The sequence below is a fragment of the Cornus florida genome, unplaced genomic scaffold (genome assembly GCF_030987335.1).
Source record: "Cornus florida cultivar Cherokee Brave unplaced genomic scaffold, ASM3098733v1 CherokeeBrave_3.0.0_Hap2_Chr03, whole genome shotgun sequence".
Lineage (NCBI taxonomy): Eukaryota > Viridiplantae > Streptophyta > Magnoliopsida > Cornales > Cornaceae > Cornus > Cornus florida.
In genome coordinates this window covers 33,541,351-33,552,394 of record NW_026775573.1, presented here as the reverse complement: position 1 = coordinate 33,552,394, position 11,044 = coordinate 33,541,351, and the positions used below count along the sequence as shown (strand labels likewise).

Here is an 11,044-nt window from a genome sequence, read left to right as displayed (position 1 = left end):
ACTCCTTGTATTCCTTGTAGATGCCATTTAGGAGTAAATTTTTTGAAAGATTGATATCTTGCTTGCACTTGTGGTCCACATCATCTTGATTTTGTGATTATTTGGAGATTCACTCTTTGATTCTACACTAACACAGGCGCACACTAGCATTTATTTGTGGGGTACATGCTTTGCCGATTATTGATTTGGTCATATCCCAATTGAGTTTGTAGTGCATTGAAAGTTTTCATTATTGATAAAGGTGGATAACAAACCCTTTTCATTGAATAGCGTGGATTCTAGCCTCATCAAACACTGAATTTCTCGCGCTGAAAGGTGGAGGGCCTAAATTTTAGGTTAATAATTGAATATTAAAAAAAAAGAAAAAAAAGAAGCAAAAGCAAATAAAAGTGAGGACTTTTCCCAAACAGTGAGAAGTGGTAAATGATTAGATGAAGGTTGTTTTGATTTGTAGCCTAATCGATTTGAGCTTGTAAGTCCTTAGGTGTGTTTGAACACCTAATGCCCTAAAACCGTCCAGTTTGGGAGTCATTGACCTAACGCTCGACCTCATGGATCGCTAGATAGCTTAATAGATCAACATAGTGCACTATGCTTCCATCTTTGATCCTTAGGATTAAAAAAAAAAAAATCGAGTGAAAAAAATAAGCGCACCTAGATCAATAAAGCTTTAATAAAAGGTCCACTATTTGTCTTGATGATCGGTACTAGATTTGTGTACTAGTTTGAGGGTAAGGATGTGATTATTTCTTTAGTTGGCTTAGATAGCAACATATTTGATGCCGGTCCACTGAAAAAGGATTCTAGAGTTGTTTTGATTTGCATGATCATTTTCTTGATATGTGGAGAACCATACTTACTTGCTTGATGTTGAGATTTTAGGAGATTGCTTGGAAATGATTGAAAGTTTGCATACTTGAGGTAGTTTTCTCCCAATCCTTGTTTGGAATATTGGTGCCTCTTTAGTGAGAAAGAGCTTAATGTTTATGGGTATCAATTTTGGAAACCCTCACGAGACTTCACTCGTCCACTAGGGGTAACTAGGGGTTTAAAAGGCTTGTTGCATGTGCTAAATGCAATCGTGTTCACTACGAAAGTGGCGTTATCCATTTATTATTTTCTAGTTCATAGTTATATAGTTGTTCATTTCATTCCTTTACTTCGAAGTTCACTGCTAGGGACTAGCAATATTTAAGTTTGGGGGTGTGATGAGTGCTGAAAAGTGAGTATTTAAACCCCTTAAGCTTGAGTATTCTAGGACATTATCCTATCTTATTTTTCTATTTTAGTCTAATTTCATGTTATTTTCCTTTTCAGGCACTTATCCCCAAAATAAGTCAATTCAGCCAAATTAGAGCATAAAAGAAGCAATCTCAAGCTAAATGGAAGAAAGGACCAAAATGGAAGCAAAGTGGTGGAAAACAACAAGTTTCAATAGATTAGACAAATCTTCGATGGATCTCACAGTAATCAATCTAGCCTTATCAAGATGGATCGAGCCTCTTGTCCTTATCCCTAAGAATTTCTATCTTCGATCGATCCGGCATCCTTTCGATCGATCGAACTTCTTTGATCTTATCCCCACCTACCACTTTTGTCTTTTTTCCAAAATATCCCGAAAATATCTCAAATCTGTCAATATTCCAAAAGGCACCGCCATGGTTCGATGGATCTCACCAAACTTCGATCGATCCAACCCCCTCAAGTTCCAAAAAAAAAATAGAGTCCAGCTTATTAAAAGATGGCTCGTGGTGTAATCATTGAAGGGGCCATAGTGCATGAGGCCTGACCATTGGGTGTGACACTTGAGGTACCTATATAAGGATTTTTAGCCATTTTTACATAATAATATACACAATTTTGGAGAGGAGGTTAGAGATTTGAGAGATACACACCATTTGGGAGTTCTTCCATTCATCTAGGGTTTCCATCAAGAAGAAGATCACTGCTACCATGGAGATGGCCCTTGAGGGTTGGATGACTACATCAATGAGTGGCTAAACATCTTCCTGGGGCTAGAGTTAGCCCTAAACATGCCTTCTAGATCTTGATGTTTTGTATTTTGAGGGGATTTGTGTTGTAATTCTTGTCTTGACATTTGATTTATATATGAATCTTGTTTTTACAATGATTTTTGTTGTTTAATATTTCAAATTGATCATTTCATTCTACTCATATGTTTATGTATGCTAGAATAAATGTTTATGTGTTTATCTCTAAGTTTTGTGTTATTGATGGATGTCTATGTGTGTTGATGCTAGGAATCTAAAGATTGTCAAGGCATGGTGCTTTAATGGAATACTCTTGTGGTTTATTTGATGGTTCATACTCATTTTTTGATGGATTGTGTCTTTACCTTAGTTTAATTTTCACGTCCCTAGTTTAGTTGTAGTGTAGTTGCCTTACTTTCTTAGATGGGAGGACAATCCATACTTGTTGTTCGATGTTCCATGCTTATGAATGCAAGTAGTATAATTCTCTAGCTTGTTAATGTGTTTTGATTGTGAGCTTAAAGGAAGGAATAATGACTTAATTTGATATATTGTGCTATTCATTAGGTTTTCTAAACAATGTATACTTAATTAGTCATCCATTTTTATTGATTTAATCAATCACACATATTAGTATTGCAGCATATATTTCCCCTCATTCATTACACATTGGGTGTCTAGAAAGGTGATGTTTAGTGGTGACTTCTAAATCCCAAGATCCCTCTCTCTTATTCTCCACCATTTATTTACTTTAATTGCTTTGTATTGAATTTGTTTAACATTGTAGTTTAATTTACCAATCAAAATATCTTTGATCACTCGACCTACTAGTTCAATGTTGTTTCCCTATCAATAATGCTTCCTTTCCCTTGGGACGATCCCTACTCACCCTAGCTATATTAGTAGTTAGAGGTAGTAGTGGCACTTTACAAATTTAACTTGGCCACTCTTTAGCATGTTTTAGCTTGTTGTACATGACACACACCAATAAACAAGTATAGACCTTACTAGATTCCTCATTATACTTCCCTAACTAGTTAAGAATAGGCTTTGAGTTACGTTCATTCAAGTCATACGTAAGCTTGCCAACTCTTCCTCCAAGATGGCACATTACTAGTTTAGAGATGGGAATCTCCCATAGCAGGTGATGATACTACAAGTCTAAGAAAATATTTTTCACTAAAATTGCTTAAAACTATATAACACCCAAGTCTAGATAAGTAATTCTCAACGTGTCATCAGAGCTCAGCCTAAGCAAAAGCAAAACATGGAGCGTAAATCAAGAAAAAACACTCCCACCTATCAAGTGTGAGGCATGTAAATCATTCACAAAACAAATACCGCCATAAGATATCATCTAGGGATGGCAATTAGGCTAGTCGGTAACAGGTCATTAACCAGTTAGTGACCCGCTCGGGCATTGATTCAGCCCGTCAACTCGCATCTAGATTGGTCCAGTCAACTCGCATCTAACCCGATGACGTAATTTTATTTTTTATTTTTTTAAATTATACACAAATCACTAGGTGCAAATAAACAATGAGGAGTGACGTAGAACAGGTGGCATAAGTTGATCATGAGTTTAGTAACTTAAACCATTCAGACATTTGGTTGGTCTATGATGAGTGCTCAAATGTGATGCATTTTAGCACCTAAGTTAGGGTATTTTAGTCCATTCATCTATCTTTATTTTCCCGTTTTAGTACTTATTTGTGTTTTTGTCTATTTTAGTCAATAAGGTTCAAATTGGCTAAAAATGGTCCATTACAACCTTTTTGGAGTCAAGCAAAAGTTCCGAGAAAATTCCAGAAAAATCCGAAAAAGGTCAAAAATGCTGAATTTTTTGATCGATTGAAGATTTATTCCTTCGATCGAAAATTCGCTTGCAGCGAGCTATTTTATTCCCGTGCGCCTAAATTTTACCTACCACATAGCTGCGGGATTAGATATTTTAAAGGCTTATTTTTAGACTTGTTACCTACTCCAAGGACTATGTATTTAAAGGAAATTAAACCATTTTGTAAAAAAAACTTTTTATCATTTTATTTTTACATTGTAATAGCTATTTTCTCTCTCTAGAAAAGTTAGAGATTAGGGTTAGAAGGAAAGAGAAGAGTGGAGGCACCAAGAACACATCTCAAAATCTACACACACTCTCTCTCTAAAATTCAACAATGAAGAAGAGGAAGAAGAAGGAGCTATGTTTGGGGATTGCCCTTGAGGGTTTCAAGATCACATCCACCTCCTCTATGATTGACTAAACTTCTCCTTGGGGTTTGGATGAGCCCCACGTTCATAATCTAAACCTCTATCTATTTCATACTTTTTGGGAAATAATATCTTATGATTAGTGTTTTATTCTTGTGAATTTAATGAATCTTGGGTTCTCCTTTGATTTTTATGGATTAATTCTTTCTATTGATTCTCTATGTGATTACCTGTTGTCTTATGTGTGATTATTTGGGAATTGTTCTCTATACTAGTTTTTCTATATTAATTGCATGTCTATGTGTGGTTGATTGAGAATCTAGTGACGGCTAGACATGGTTTTTATTAAATGAGTTTGTCAATTAATTTGATGGATTATGCTTATGCTTGATTGGTTGTTCTACAATTTAATTCATGCTTGTAGGTAGGTTGGTAGACAATCTTTACTTGATTTGATTTTCCATGACTTATTATTGCAAATTTTATGATTCTCTAGATTGATGTGTGCTACAATTGTAACTAGTTTGATGGGTCATGCTTAAAATTGATTGGTTGTGCTACACGTATTTTATTTGTCAGTTAGGTAAAAAATTCATTATTGAATTTGATGGTCCATGCTTAATATTGCAATTGGTAGTCGCATTTTGTTCACAAGAAGGTTTTCTCCAAATTAGTTGAAAGTGTGTGGTTTCGTGAATGAGCTTGGTGGCGATTCCAATGCACCCCAATAGCTCATTTATCATCTCTTAACCCTATCTCAACTTAATTTTATTTTACTTGCATTTTAATTAATTGTTTTCTAGAGTAATTAACCAACCCAACTCTCTCTCTCTTTTGCAATCAATTGATACATTAGAGTCGAAGTTAAATTCTAACACCACTACAAGAAATTTGGTTTTTAGGGACAGTCCATTCTGTCCCTAAAAGCCCTAATACCGTCCTTAATGATCGAATTTGACCGTCCCTAATAGTGCGTCACAAAAGCTTTTTAGGGACAGTAAAAATTGTCCGTCCCTAAAAAAATCAACCTTTAGGGACGGACTTACTATCCCAAATAGGACCGTCCCCCTTTAACTTATTAGGGACAACCTTACTGTCCGAAATGAGACCGTACCCTTTTGATTTATTAGGGACGGTATTTACTGTCCCTAATAATTAATATATTAGAGACAGTTTATTGTCCATCCCTAATACAATACTTATTAGACACAATTTGCACTGTACCTAATAAGATTTATTTTTATTATTATTATTATTAAATTTGTGACCGTTTATACTGTCCATGATACTTGATTATTATTATTATTATTATTTTTCCTCTGTTGGATTTGTGTTCTAGAAAAACTACTAAATGACATCCACCTTATATATCAAAACATTGGAACTAAAAAGTACACACATCCACAATATCATTCGAGAAAGAAAAATATATATTATCACCACAATACAATGCCAACAAACGAGCTCTTAATCTCACGAAGAAGTTACAAATTCTCCAGTTTTGTAAACAAGAACTAAAAAGTATCTACTAGCTGTTTTAACATCAAATGGTTTCAAACATCCTCAAAAATTAAAACATCATTTTAAACTGAATGCAGTCATGAAAATGTTGTTGCTGCAGCTGCTGTTGCTACTCAAGTAGCTTCTGAATTGTATCTACCTTCTCTTCCAACCCAAAGGTGCTTCCCACGCTTAGCGGAGGACCTACTATATTCTGGACCGGAATCATATCACAAAGGATAAACTGAGCTGAGCTACCTATCTCTAGTACATCAGAGCAACACATAACATAGAACACTATCAACAAACATCATTTTCCTTATGACATGTGAATATTGAGGGGATGTTGTTGCATAAATAATTTCATCATTTACTAGAACTGTTTTATTAAGTATTAGCCTTAACATGATAATTAATGACGGACTAGTTGTGAGGAAATAAACTTACCGAAACCGATGAGTAAACATTCTCAAGCTGTTTAGCTATAGAAGTGCATGCATCAGATATGCTGTGCCTTGTAGCGAACATCATATCAAGAAGTTTCCAACCCTAAAACAAAAAACCTGATCTCTTAACCTGGTAATTTTTTAATTTTCTGTATTAAAAAAAAATTACAAGTATTTGACATGAGTATAAACAAAATAAATAAATAAATAAATTAGGTGTATAACCTGTCCTAAGTCATGCTCAAGCCCTTTCCTGGAAATGGATATTCTTCGTGGTCAAGGTTTGGTACATCTTTTTCCAAATAAAGAATAGGCTAACAAAGTAAAAGCAAAAAGAAAAAAAACAAACCAATGAATGTTTGGGACCATGTCTGAATATTTGAATTTCAATAATAAAAAAAAAACATTGTAAGCCATAGTTCTTTTAAAGTTCTCTTTTGAAAATCCCTTAGTTTATTGGCATGGCCATGGAACCAAGCCTCCCTACTACCAACTAGTGCATTGAGATAATATTTGCTATCAATGGAAGGCTAGGCAGAATAAGAAAAAAGAAAATTAAGAAAGAAAGCTATCTTTTTACTCTCTTCTTTGTTCATAAAAATAATTCTCTCCCTTTACATTTAGTGCTGATTGAAATAAAGTTGAAGCTACTACTCTACCAATGTGATAGCCCATTACCCCATTACATAAAACACGATACCACGGAAATTTCATAGGACACACAACTTTAGTACCAAGGTTTCCACAAAAGGGTTCATCACAGGGTTTAGCTTTGACACTAAGTTTCCTATTTGTGGGCCCTTTTTAATAGCTTTATCTAAGCCCACAAAATCCAAGGAAAAAGAGATCTTCATTTTTAGATGTTGCATTTCTCAAGTAGGATTCTTCAATGTGTCATGGAATGGCAGGACTAGAGTGTGATTAATTTCTGTGTTAGTATTATGTTTCCTTTTCAACCACATTGAATAGATACTATTACTTGATCATGGAGTTTCAGTGCTAAAATGTCATGAACAGATAGATCAACTACTCTAATATGTGTGTGTGTGTGTGTGTGTATATATATATATATATATATATATATATATATATTAATGGAGACATGATTCACAGTTCACACAAATAAGACATAATCAAGTTTTTTTTCCCTTAAAGAGTCTAAGACAATCAAGCTCACTTATGACAATTTTATCTCTCTTTAATAGATGCATATATACTTGCTAACAAGATTTTGAAGCCATAACTAATGCTAAAATAAGAAGAAAAAATGTTACGACACATATGTTTTGGGAAATTAAAACAATTAAACAAATAAAAAAGAGCTCAAGGAGAAAAATATTCACAATAAATAGCACAAAAGCTAGAATTTATGATAAAAGATATGTATCCCATAATCTATTTTTTGTTGTGTTCTCAAAAACCAACTCACAACTAGGAACATTCTTTCCTATTCTTCTTAGTAATTGGAAATTAACACCAGTAATCGTCCAAGAAAAGTTATTTCACTACTAATAGATTTCTATATAACTAGTATGATATACATGATATACATACAATCACAAGAAGAATGAAAACAAATCAAACATGTTATCAGACCACTTATGGGCTTAGAATTTTACTGTCATTCCCAAAAAAAAAAAAAATTATTTTCCCTATTTTTCCAATAGCAACAAATTAAATCAAATGGAAACAAATTAATGTTGAATTAATGAGCTTGAAAATTTCATTTACTTGTTAATAAGGATGAGAACACAATAATTTGAAAACTAATTAGGACAGCTAGCTAGATTCACCTTGAAGGGTTGCTCATTCAAAAGCCCATGAGAGTCATTGTCTTGATGCACATTTGATCTTGGATGCTAAATTGATAGCTCAGACCTTTTAGGGTTCTCAATATCAAACATTGAATCCTCAGAATTATCTCCGGATGACCCATTATCAAACACATCTGATTGACCTAAATCAACAAAAATAAATAAACACCAGTATGTTTACATCTTTCCAATTAATGTTTCAAAATAATTCATAGAATAAGCATAAAAGAGCTATAACAAAAGAAAGCAAAGTACAAGCTATAACAAAATATAACTAAATTTAACCCACCTACTTCTCATATTTACATTTTCTTCCACAACCCATGAATCTTTCTTTCATTTCTAATTCTTTTAATTCTAAATTTTTATTTTCCACGGCCAGAAATCAAATTTTGTTCTTTTCTACTATTTTTTTTTTAAAATTTTTTTTCTACATTTCTATATCAATCAAAGAATAGTAATAAAATAAAAAAAAAATTCAGTTTTGGTATAACTCAATATATAACACAAATCAAATAAAATTAATAAAGTTTCAAGACATCACACAATACTTAAAGAAGATATGCTTAAAGATCGAAGATATTAAAGACAAAGAAGAAAGAAATACCTCTAAAGTTGAATTCCATTAAGTCAATATAAAGACTTCTACGCAAGAACAAAGAGGCATTAGAATTATGTGACTTATCTGTCATTATCATTCTTTTCAGTCTACTTCTATAGATACCTTCCTTTCAGACTATTGTTTTTTGTTACTCTGTTAGCAAAGAAATTCCATCAGAAAAATAGGTGATATTTTAGACTACATTAAAGACCAAATAGAAAATATCAATCTGAATCTAGTTAAGTTTCCAAATAAGCAAGAAATTAAAATTTAATAGCTGCGATGGATAATAGCAAGCCTAAGGAGATAGAAATTAAAATCAAAGACTAATAGAAAAACTAAACCAAGAGGTAGATATAGTTAAAGAAACGTAAGCAAGAAATTAAAATTTACAGAATATATATATTTACCTAGTGGAAGCCGAGAAACAGGCGATGACGTTGATCATCTGTCCACTTTCATATTAATGCACTCTCCACAAGCTATAACAAAAGAAAGCAAAGTACAAGCTTCTTGAAGAAAAGGGATAGTCAGAAAGGGGCAATTTTCTTCTCATCTTCTTAAGTAAGAGCAGCTCCTAAGCAACAATCAAAGATTGGAATTGAGTTCAAGCTTTCCCTAGATCTAGACCTTAAAAAGAAACTTGAAAGGAACTTGAAAGGAAAATTAAGTCTAAGCCGTCAATATAACAACAATTTTTAGCTTTTAATGACTTGCTTGAAATATAACTTGTGAATTAGCACATAGACGACTTGTTTTTTTATGCATGTCGTCAATTAAAGGTTGTAAAATATTAATTTTCTTGTAGTGTATATGTATATAAAGGACATATTTATATGTATATAAGGGATAAATTAATAAAGATAGAAAGTTCAAAAAACCTGTATGATTTTCTGCAGCGATTCAGACTCAAACGACAAGCCTTTTCTAGATTTGTAATTTACCCCTTCAATTGTTAGGCCTTTTGCAATTTCGAAACCCTAGAAAAAACTAGGGTGAGGATCATGAAACCCAAGTGGGTTATATGAACGTCAAATCGAACATGGAGGTTTTCTGAAAATCGAAGAAAGAGGCTCAAATTTGAATAATCCCTAAATTTTTTAAAAAATAAAAACGTTGTACCTCAGGATTATGATCTTGTGATTCGCTAAAGATTGAAGACGCTTTGAATAGGTGCTATTGAATTCGGTGAAAATCAAGCCCAAAGAATGTTTGATTAAGAGGTATGGTCTTCAGATTTCGTGCCGGTGGAAGACGTCTGCAACTTTTGAGATCGAAGAACTGAAGAGGTTTGTGACGGTGTAAGAGGTTTGCAAATGATATAGGGTTTACTAAATTTTTTTAGATTAAAACAACGTAGTTTGATGGGCTTCCCTATTTTGTAAAATAAAATAATTTTATATGTTTCATTTTTGCCCGCGTACAATAGCGCTAAACAAAAGAAAATTGAAGCACTAAGTTTGGCGCTATTTTTTTTTTTTTTTGTGGAACTAGGGACGGTCTTAGATAGACTGTGCCAAAAAGAAACGTTTTTAGGGACGGGTTTTTGAGGTTTGGTGACGTATCAAATTGACCGTCCGTAAAGGTTGTTATTAGGGACGGTAAAATTTGCCCGTCCCGAATAATAAGATCTTTAGGGATGGGTTTTAGAGATTTGGTGACATATCAGATTGACCGTCCCTAAAGGCTGTTAATAGGGATGGTAAAATTTGCCCATCCCTAATAATAAGATCTTTAGGGATAAGTTTTAGTGCGCCACTAAAAGACAGTCCCTAATAGCCTAATTTCTTGTAGTGCACGTATAATCTCTGCGGACAATCCCTACTCGTTATGCTTCATTAGTTGTAGTAGTGGTTTTTATAAATGTAAATTTGACTAGAAAGGCTTCCAAAACCACATTCATATTTTGACCTTGTGAAGCGACCTCTCACATTACAAAGTTCGTTTTCTAAATGCATAGAAAGGGGCTCGCCAAATTTTGGCGCCGTTGCCGGGGATTAACGGTTTTGTTGGAATTAGATTAGATAATAGATTTCATTTGATTGCTTCTATTTTTATTTTATTTTCTTTTGTATATTCATTTCTCATTCTTGATATTATTTGTCAATTAGGTACTTGACTACAAGAACAGAAAACTTTGGAACTTGAAGCAATCATTGGAGCTTAAAGCTAACATCAAAATTTGAAGTTGCTTAAGGACCTTTTTGAGCAATTCTTGGAACCCTTGTAATTTAACTGTGCGCTTCTTTGTATGCTTATGATAGCCCTTGTTGAGGCTAATTTCACTGCTTTATTTTAAGTCCAAGCATCGGCCCGTGTGGAGGTCAATATTTTCTTGCATTTGGATTTTAATTATGAATGGAGGAATTGTTTGATCCAAGTTTGGGGGGAAATTATATTCCTTCACCTTATGCCCCTCCATCATATTTTAATCCTTATGAGATTGAGTCCAATGTTCAACATGCATCATTTTATTATGAACTT

The 11,044-nt window shown here is 33.5% G+C and overlaps 1 long non-coding RNA gene across 12 annotated transcripts; it reads right to left on the bottom strand.

Moving 5' to 3' along the window:
• Nucleotides 1-5,608: 5,608 nt before the first annotated feature.
• On the bottom strand, nt 5,609-10,197 carry LOC132300207 (uncharacterized). Of its 12 annotated transcripts, XR_009480334.1 has the most exons (6): nt 9,442-10,173; nt 8,971-9,137; nt 7,939-8,102; nt 6,371-6,459; nt 6,147-6,248; nt 5,609-5,963 (listed from the first exon to the last, which is right to left on the bottom strand). It is a non-coding gene; the product is annotated as an uncharacterized LOC132300207 (long non-coding RNA). The 12 variants fall into 12 exon arrangements; XR_009480332.1 differs by adding an exon at nt 8,567-8,713 and having other exon boundaries at nt 5,609-6,459; nt 9,442-10,197; XR_009480325.1 differs by having other exon boundaries at nt 5,609-6,459; nt 9,442-9,613; nt 9,683-10,184.
• Nucleotides 10,198-11,044: the final 847 nt, after the last annotated feature.